The sequence below is a fragment of the Nelumbo nucifera genome, chromosome 5 (genome assembly GCF_055504915.1).
Source record: "Nelumbo nucifera cultivar China Antique chromosome 5, China Antique-T2T, whole genome shotgun sequence".
Lineage (NCBI taxonomy): Eukaryota > Viridiplantae > Streptophyta > Magnoliopsida > Proteales > Nelumbonaceae > Nelumbo > Nelumbo nucifera.
In genome coordinates, this window is record NC_142653.1 from 77,618,388 (window position 1) to 77,629,203 (window position 10,816).

General features: G+C 37.6%; 1 long non-coding RNA gene across 1 annotated transcript; it reads left to right on the forward strand.

Annotated features, from left to right (window-relative positions):
* Positions 1–4,123: 4,123 nt before the first annotated feature.
* Positions 4,124–9,045, forward strand: LOC148791914 (uncharacterized). Its single transcript, XR_016075980.1, has 2 exons — positions 4,124–4,543; positions 7,530–9,045. It is a non-coding gene; the product is annotated as an uncharacterized LOC148791914 (long non-coding RNA).
* Positions 9,046–10,816: the final 1,771 nt, after the last annotated feature.

The window sequence follows — 10,816 nt, forward strand, 5'->3', positions numbered from 1 at the left end:
CCATGTAAACTTTCTAATTCCTCTAAGTACTCATAATTAGATAGTATGCCTAACCCAATAATAGCACCAACATTATGAATATGAATTTGACATCTTGTGGCATCATTGCACTCCTTATCATCATAATCAACTTCAAGATCATCTTCCTCCTCACATTTTAATTCATAATTAGGATTATCCTCTAAATCAAACCCATAATCTGCTTTAAACTCATAACCAAAATCAAAATCATCATTAGCACAATAATCTAGTTCATCCACATGATCAACTGCAATTGGTAGTGGCTCAGCACTAGATGAACCAGCTTGTGATAGCTTGACTTTTGATAGCCTGCCTTATGACAACCCTATATCAGCTCTCTTACATCCCAATACGTAAATATTAATGTATCTATACCTCTCATGAACCCTACATTTCTCCTGAATATCCTCATCACATTCCCATTATCTAGGTTTGCATTGGGCTTCTTATAATATACTTCACCAACTACATTGTAAACAAGATCTTTTACCAATAGTTGTATCTCATTTAATGATAGAAGGTCACCACCAACATTTTGGTTCATGAACACATCACCACCACTATATATCATTGGTGGTATTTTCAAAAAGTAACTACCATGATGTATCTTAATAGTGTATATCTTACTTGACATTTGAACAAAAAGCAAACACGAATATCAATGTTAAAACCATATCCAAGTTCATGTTGCTTTACACTTCAATAAACTAAGAGATAAACAAAGGGAGACAACATTTAAGTGTAATAAAATCCTTCCTTATTTATTAAGCATGCTATTAAATAGAAGCTTTTGATTTCATGTTCATTGAATTTTGTTATGGACACACCACCCGGCAGCGCACTGCGGCATAGTCATAGGCAGCAGCACACACAGCGGGCCGCCCAGTAGCACGCACCGCCCGGTAGCCCGACAGCGCATCGCACGCACCGCCTGGCAGCGCACAGCACGCGTTGCTCGGCAGCGCGCAACACGCACCGCCTGGTAGCGCGTAGCACGCACCGCCGGGCAGTACGCAGCATGCACCGCCCGTCAGCGTGTAGCACGTATCGCCCGGTAGCATGCAGCACGCATCGCACGGCAACAACACTAGGCAGTAGCACGCACCACACGATAGCAGCACGCACCGCACGGCAGCAGCACGCTCCTCACGACAATTGCACTACGAGATGTGCACACCGCCTGACAGCAATAGTAGGGCGGGGCCCACATGACAACTCATCAGGGTGGGCCCACACTTATCTTACCACATCAGCGCTGCCCGCCAACTCGCCGCCAGCTAAACCATTCCTTATCCCTTATCCCTTATCCCTTATCCCTTATCTTATCTTATCCTAAGAGTGTGTTACCATTAGGAGTTTGAGTTTAATTAGGAATTTTCTTCTGTAATCTCCTATTTAAGGAGCTACGAATTGAAATAAAGGCATTCAGTTTTTTCAGTCAAGAAAGAGAGTGAGGAGAGTTCGGGTGGTCTCTTGGACAAATCACCCATTAGGAGAGTTCGGGTGATCTCTTGGACAAATCACTCACACGATTGCCACAATCGGGTTTGTACGCAAGGGTAAGGGCAAGGGCAAGGGAAGACAGGAGTCTCTCCCGATGGACCGACCCGTGACGAAATCCTAAACATGGTCCCATAACAAATTTTAACTTTGTAATAGATTAGGCGCTGAAACTGCCCCCCACCCCCCCAGCTTTGCTTAGTCCTGTTTGGAGTTAAGCCCCTCTGTCGTTGCCATTTTGTGAAACAACCCACCCTTTTCCTTCTTATTCTATAGCTTTCCCATATTTTTACATTTTCCTTTTATCCCTCTCATCCTTTCTACACATGCTAAGAAGGACAAGAAGACATGGTGGTAATAATGTAGAGAACTAAATTCATTTAGGTATATGTGGAAATCCACCACCATAACAATAAAGTTGCAGTAATTACAAGGTGGGAGATCAGGAGATGAAAATAACATTAAATAAGCACATGTTTTTCTAAACCATTGACTTTCAAGTTTTAACAAAAGTGTTAAAGACCCGAGGCTAACAATAATATACTAGGAATCTAACAATAGAGAAGTATTAAATACCCAAAACTAACAATAAAGAAGTGTTAAAAACCCAAAGCACACGTTTTTCTTAAAACAATATACTACGTACCCCTGTCGTTAGACAATATTTCAGTAAGGAGCACACATTTTTCTAAAAATAATATACTTCGTACCCTTATCTCTAGACAATATTCTACTAAGGACAAAACATAATAAAAAATGTGTTAAAGATAGAAACCCTATACCAAAAAAAGGAAATTTATCTGAAGACAATTACTAGTTGTCAATACCCGATTTTTGTTCGGTCCACCACCTCAACCTTTAATTCACCCTAAATTTCCAATCAAACATTATTGATCTCTCCGAAACATCTAAAAACACAAAAATCCCAGCTTTCAGGCCAAAAGCCCCCCAATCCACTGTTAAACCTCTCTGATACCGATCTAATGGCCCCGATCGACCCCCATTTACACTTAAACCACTAAATTAGACACAACCATCAGACTCGGGACCTCCCAAAACACTTAACCATGAAATTTCAGCTCAAGATTTCTCTATTTACCTCCTTATTAAACCAAGATCCCATTGACTTAAATTTCTACGATCTTGACCCCCCTCAACAAATTAGACATTACCACCAGATCCCGGATATCCTAAAATACCCACCTGTAAAATTGCAATTCAAAACACCTCCATTTACCCTTAATCATACCTAGATTCCATTTAAAGGCTCTAGATTGACCAAATTTCAAATCTACATGATCTGGACCCAATTGGCCCAATCCAAACTTACAAATCACCTCAAACTACACGAAAACCTTACCTTGTGAAATTTCACCCAAAGCAAACCTTGTTTAACCCTCGATCACACAAAGATTCCGTTTCAAGCCCCCAAATTAACCGAATCAAGTCCTTTTCAGATCTTCCCAATCTAGACCCATTTGGCCCAATCTGACCCCACCAATCAACCTAGAATGTCCAAAAACCCCACCCCGTGAAATTTCAGGCAAGAATACTTTCATTTACCGCTTCATCTAAAATTATTCCATTTCGACCAATCTCACTAGCCAGCACATGCATGACCCCACTCTGCGGTCAAACCCATCTCAACCCTCCATTTTTTGGCCCAAAAATCCCCACCATTGAACTAGAAGACCTGGTTTGACCCATTTTCTCAAAATTACCAAAAATACCCTTGACCAAATTCCTAAAATACTTGTCCTTTTAAAATTACTAAAATACCCTTAACCAGCCACCCAAAATACCCTTTAACCAAAATTACCAAAACACCCCTTTACCAAATTACCATAATGGCCCTTACACGAATTCCCAAATTATCCTTGACCTAATTCCCAAAATACCCCCTCCTTCCAAAATTACCAAGATACCTTTGACTAAGCCACCCAAATTACCCCTGGACCAATTACTAGAATACCCCTTAACCTAATTCCCAAATCCCCAAAACTACCATTTTTTTAAGTCACCAAAATTTCCTCTTTGAATTCCCAAAAATACCCCCAAAATGCCTTAGACCAAATTACTAAAATACCCTTTAAAGCCAAAATTCTCAAAAATATCCCTTCCCCTAAATTCCTAAAATACCCTTTAACCAAAATTGCCAAAACATCCCTTTACTTAATTATCAAAATACCCCTAACCCAATTCCCAAAATACCCCTCCTTCCAAAATTACTAAAATACCCTTGACTAGGACACCTGAATTATCCTCAGACCAATTACTAAAATACCCCTAACCAAATTACTAAAATACCCCCTCCTTTCGAAATTACCGAAAATACCCGTCATTTGCCCCTTCTTCCCAAATGCCTTAAAAAACCCTTAACCAGATTACCAAAACCCCCCTTTACCTAATTATCATAATACCCCCTGACTTAATTTCCAGACTACCCCAAATTTCCATAAACACCAAGTTGCCCTTCTCTCCCCAATTTACCCCTTAAAGACCTAACCTGGTGAGATACCCCCCCAAACCCTAGTTTACCTACCAGAAACCCCCCTTCCTTCCAATTATAAATATAAGGCATTGTTTCCAATTGCAAGGGGTCGAAAAAATGAGAGAAGCTAGGAGGGAGTCTCTCATTCTCTCGCCATTTTCCTTTTGGAAAGTTAGAAGTTGTTGAATGGGGAGTTTAGGGAGATTTCTGAGAGAGATAATAGAGAGGGACCGTGAGAGAAAAGATGGAGAGAGGCTGAAGAGGGGAGGTTTCTTTCTCTTGTTGTTTTCCTTTGGGTAAGTCTGAAGACTATTGAACGAAGAGTTGAGGGAGAGAAGAGAGGAGAATGTTTGTGAAAGTTCTGAGAGAAGAAAACTAGCCGAAGATTTTTCCTTAGCCCTCATCAAATTCCAAGAGAGAAGTTATTTTTAGCAGAACCCAAAGCAGAAATCCCGTTCCTGAAGAGGTTTCATCGAGAGGCCGAGTTTTCCATTCTCTTGCAACACCGTTTCTCATTTCACACCACAAGAGGTATATTTCGACTACCTCATATCTCCTTTTTAGGGTTCCGATTGTAGTTGTAGTTTCTGCATTCGTAGTTGGTGTTCTTGCTTGTTAGGTTCGTTCTTCCCAGTTTGGGACTTGTAGGTTCTCTGGAGTTTGAGAGGTTCACACTTCCTCTCTTCTCAGACCATTCAGTTGAGTCCGGAGGTGGGGGGTTTGATAAAAAAAGGGGTGAGGAAGCAATTTCTCATCCTTTTACTCAGGCCCTTGCATCTAAAAGGGGATTCGTTTGGGAATGCAGAAGGGAGCACTCTTTCGAGCTATCAAAGGATCCGAGTCTCTGACCCAACTTCTATTCAAGTAGGGATTATGGTGTTCACATTGACCAGAGCGAGGGGTGCCTAACCCTTCCCTCTCTCTTTCTCAACTTACCTAGAATGGCCTTTTCCTGGCTGCATGGAGTCATTGTTAATTATAAATGATTTCATAAAAATTTAAATCCGAGAGGCCCATCACTCCCCATTGATAATTACTGATGCATGGCGACTCCATAGCTTCAGCCATGAAGAGAAAAGTTGGCGAATGCATTTTCCCGACGTTCACACTAGTACAAACAAAAATCCGGACATAATATTCCATGCAAACAATATGTTAGGGAGATAAATAATAGACCAAAACAAAAATTAAGAAAACATAAGCTTGTCTAAAAGTTGACAAACTGGATAATGTAAATCTTAGTGTTTGTTGGAAAAAATGAATTTCTTTTCTCTTCTTCTACTATTAGGAAACATATTAACTTCTTCTCTAGCAATGGTGATGAACGAGCATTCTTCTCCGGCGATAGAGAGTCAAATCTTCTTCTTTGGTGACAGTGTAAATATGTGGCGGAGATTGTGATTCCTTCTTGTATATCTAGCAATTTCTTAGTGTTATGTTCACAAGAACTCTGACGAAGATTGGTTCTTGGATGGAACTAATTTGAGATTTAGGAGGGTTCAGGCTAAAATCTTAAAGTTTGAGTAATAGGGAATAGGGGACGGGATGCCAAATTTGGTCATTTTGAAAAATGTATTTCACCCACTAACTTTTTAGAGGGTATTTTGGTAAAATAACACCTTCCATCGGTCAAGTTAACGATTAGGGGGTTTTTGTCTAATGTCTAAAGTTTAGGGGACCTTTCTTGCAAATTAAAGTACGAGGGGCCTTTGTCATTGACCCCATATTACCATTGGGTCTTTGTAATTTACCCTTTCTTTTATTCAACATATTGACAACTTCAAAAATTGATATGTATAAGTGTGATACATGGGGCTATCAATGGACTCCGAAAGTTTGATATTAATTTGGTTTTGAATTTGATTATTCTGGATTCGAATGTTATAACTGTTGGAAGGGCTAGAAGTTAGAATAGACATGGCCAAACCAGATCTAGTGGTTGGCCGAATTTTTAAATTTTTTTCTAACCCAATTTACAAACTAGTTTCTTAGTGATTTGGAATATGAAATTTTGAGATCGATCTTGCACTGAACCAGACCATATTTGACTCTCAAATTAAAACTGATTATACCTGATATGGAGACCACACTACGCAACTCCCAGAATAGTAGTTCACACCCAATATTAGACCCAAAATCAGCCTCTAACTAAATATGGCGTACTTGTGTGTGCAAAGCCGATTCAACAACACCGTTTTAGCAAAACCGATTCTTAACTTGCTTGGATCAATGTGGCTACTTGAACCTAGTATCCTCTGATGTTTTTCTTCCAAAAACACATTAGAGAATTGATGAAAATCAGCCCCTAACACAACTAGTTTGAACTAGGATTTGTTGGAAGCAAGGGGGAAGAGTGGAGAGCAAGAGGATGGGGAGAATAGAGTGAATTGTTCCTCCTCTCTTAGTTCCTTATTTAGAGTACTTAATTCTATTAGGAGCTGATTTGGATCAGGACTTTATCTCTAACTAGATAAGCATTATCTTCTTAAGAGAATGAGTGCTCCGTACCTAGATTCATACCCATTTTTGATCAAAATCACATGATAATTTAGGCCTCTTTTTTTAACTAATCACATTAGTAAGGCCCATTTTCTTTAATAGTTCATGTTCCAAGGTGTTGCATGGCCACTTTAGGCTTGAATATTGTATGGTGTGGGATCTACAAAGGTCTCACACAAGTCCATAAGGGCTCGACCCTACCTCTCGAAGAGGTTAAGTTGAATTCACTACTTAGGTGCATTGAACCCCTAACCAAATCAGCTTGGGCTAAATTGGGCCCAACGTTTACATGTAAATGATCATTAGATTCAGCCACACTATGAAGACCCAAGGATAATGCTCTTATGTAAGATAAACCCCATCAAACAATCTGATGCGGTATGAGATTCAGACCAACTAAGTAAATATTTACAAAGTTGGTTTTCGAAAATTCATCTTAGTACATATAGGGAGATGATGATGCAGCACAAAAGGAAGCTAATAAGTTCTATGCAAGTTGGGACCATTCCAAGACACATAAGAAGTAGAGATGATGCCACCAACCCAACTTAGTAAATATTTACTGATATAGCATCATCATAGAATTTCTATCTTAGATTGTTTCTACCAAGTTGGCACCATCGCAAAGTTTATATCTTAGTTCATAATTATCAAGTTAGCGTTATAACACGATTTTGAATTTGTACTCAATTAGGACTTTCTTTTTGAAGAATTTTAGTAGGATTCTATTATTGAGTGTTTTCTTAGATTAGGACTGTTCAATTAATACTTTCTTTTTGAGGAGTTTTAGTAGAATTCTATTATGGAGTGTTTTCATAGATTATGAAACTTTCTTGTAAGAGCCATAAGGGTGTATGCCTATATAAAGAGTAGTTAGAGAAGACTAAGATAGTTTTCTGATGTTAATTCTCTTAGTTATTCAATGAAGAATTCTTCTTCCATATAATTTGACTTCTGTTCTTTTCTTTGAAGCTTTTCTCAATGTGTTTCATTTACGTACTGTGCCATTTGTTATCAGAGCTCATGTTTGATAATTTTTCGGATTATGACTCATAAGAAGAAAGAAGTAGCTCACATAATGGACCAGGAACCCAACAACGAAATGCAAGGAGAGATAACAGAGCTGAGAAGACAAGTCGAGGCACTTGCTTAGGAGTTGAAATCGTTGCGAGAGGACAACGATTCCAATGCAAGTGTTTCCACTCGTTCCATTTTATCATCAAGGTAAGCATCCAAATTAGTTGTAATTGCGGGCGGTGACAAAAAATAGTGGGAAACGAGTTTCAATATTAAGATCCCAAAGTTTCATGGAGGTTTCTCTACTTGGCAAGCAACCAAACTAGTTGTAGTTGCAAGTGGTGAACAGAAGCGATGGAAAACAGATATCAAGTTTGAGTTCTCAGAGTTTAATGGAGGTATATCCTCAAATGAATTCATGGACTGAAGTTCCATGGAGGAGTTATCAGTTTCAAAGTTCGAAGGTAAAATCAAATCTTTTGACTTTGTTGATTGATTTAATATTGTTGAGGATTGTTACGAAAATCTTGCATGGCCATTCTCCTCAACATCTATTGAAGAATAACATGTTGATTGGAACAAACCTCCAATCTATGATGAAGAACCCATTGCTCAAGAAGAATATGTTATCATTCATCATGATTTTCAAGAAGATGGAGACAATATTTGTCATTCTAGAGGCTTTGATAGCATTGTCTTTATACAAATTTATGAGGATCCATATTGGCAATCATTTTTGCCAAGTTCAGAATGGTCAGTAAGGGAGAATTAAATTATTTGAAGATCAACAATTGTGTTTCAAAAGTTAAGAGATGTAATGAAGACATTCCAATTCGCATTGAATGGTTACACTACTAGTTTTCTCTTAGAAAGTTAGAAACAGAAAAGCACAAACGAAACACAATACATAATATTGGAGGACTCTCACATGGTAGCATGAATCCGAGGACGGTTTCTCTCCAACCCAAGAAATATGATGTAGTATGGGATTCGGACCAATTAAATAAGTATTTACAAAGTTGGTTTCCGAAAACCCATCTTAGTACATATAGGGAGATGATGATGCAGCATAAAAGGAAGCTAATAAGTTCTATGCAAGTTGGGACCATTCCAAGACACATAAGAAACAGAGATGAAGCCACAGACCTAACTTTGTAAATATTTACTGATATAGCATCATCACAGAATTTCTTAGTTTGTTTCTACCAAGATGGCACCATAGTAGAGTTTCTATCTTAGTTCATATTTACCAAGTTAGCGTTATAGCGAGATTTTGAATTTGTATTCAATTAAGACTTTCTTTTTAAAGAGTTCTAGTAGGATTTTATTATGGAGTGTTTTCTTAGATTAAGATTACTCAATTAAGACTTTCTTTTTGAGGAGTTTTAGTAGGATTCTATTATGGAGTGTTTTCATAGATTATGAAACTTTTTTGTAGGAGCCATAAGGGTGTATGCTTATATAAAGAGTAATTAGATGAAGGGTAAGACAGTTTTTGATATTGAATTTTCTCCCAATTATTCAGTGAAGAATTCTTCTTCTTGGTAGTTCAAATTCTGCTATTTTCTTTGAAGCTTTTCTCAACGTGTTTCATTTTCGTACTGTGCCACAATTATCTCTATATAGGGAAGGATTTCTTCCTTAACTGCAAAATGCAATGTCACACTCTTTGTTCGGATGGATCCTAAGATTAAAAACTTTTGCCAACTTTTTTCATAAAATAATAATATAACATATAAATACATTTTGCAAAACAGATTTCAAATATAGTTGAAATCCACTACCAACAGTTTTAGGTTTTCATCAAAGAGAGTAAACCATGATATTCATTTTGTTTGACAAAGGGGATGATCATATCACTATGATCACCCACTCAAGTTATTTCCTAAATTTTCCCATCATTCCTAAATATTTGACCCCTGATGGATCTCATTAGTTAGCATATCAAAGATAATTTAGTCCAAAACCTTGTGTAGTACCATAATCAAGTCTGGGGTTAAGAGAAACTTTCCAGTTTTACTCATCTATATCTAAGGTCTAGGGAATAACTATAGATTAGTCAAGGTTCAATATTTCTTCAAAACACCCACTGACTGTGCTTTGGGTCTAACCTTAGCAGTTAAGACAAGTTATTCCACGAATCCGGAAACACACTGTATCAGTCTTGTCAGGATGAAATCTCCAAGTCTATCTAATGGCTGGGAATATTCTAAATTAACACAAATATCATAAGTGTCCAATTTAAGGAATAATTCACAGAAACACATCGGTTTGAACATAAAACAATAATGTACTTCATTCATTTATTGATACATCAAACTGATTGGAGCTAAGGGCATGCACTATGTAACAAGAACTTGCATCTATTTAATAATTGGATTGGATGTAGATTTAACCTCATCCGATCTGATTAAAATTTGAGTCTGATAAATTATATATATATAGTATAATTATGTGTATATATGTTATGTATAATTATATAATGCTTTTATTTATATTTTTAGTTTTTTAAAACTTTTTTAATTGTTTTGGTCATCTTAAACATAATAAGATGGTTGCGGATTAAATCCGGATTGAATCTGAAATTTGACATGATAATTGGATGCAAATGTGAACAAAAAATTATCATAATTAGATATGAATGCAGATACATCTGTATCCAATCTGAATCCGATCTGCTTACAGCACTAGTTATACATATATTCATACTTTGAACCTTTCTAAGTAATGAGCACAAACCTATTTTCCAACAATTAATTTTAGGGGTTTTCCTAGAGCTTGACAGGCTGACAGCACATCAGGGCTTAGGCCAACTAAATTGAGCCTAATCCATTTTAGGGGGAATGAGCCCGTTATAAAATGGGTCAACATCCACTTTAAATATCTGTGTAGTAGTAGTTTGAGCTAGAAGGATACATCTCAATCGAATGGTCATGTACCATTTGAATAAAATGCATCACAATATGCTTACTCTCAAGGGCACCACCAACCGGATGATTTTATGATTTTGAGAGTCTAATCTCTTCTGTATATATGGTTTGGGATGATGGTCCCACTAAGAGTTTGGGTAGACAAAATTGCACGGCCATCTTTTGGCTGTCTCATCTTCTTCAGAATTTTAATAGGAGACAAAAGTTAACTTGTATGGCTTGCCCATGCTCTAGTTAGTGTTTAGTCTCCAAAATCCAAATCAGAATTGGCCCATTTCAATCTGCTTTTGAGGCTAATTCAGTTATGCAGTGGTCCAACTCTGGACATTCTCCACCTCGTCTCTCCTCCCGGGTTTGC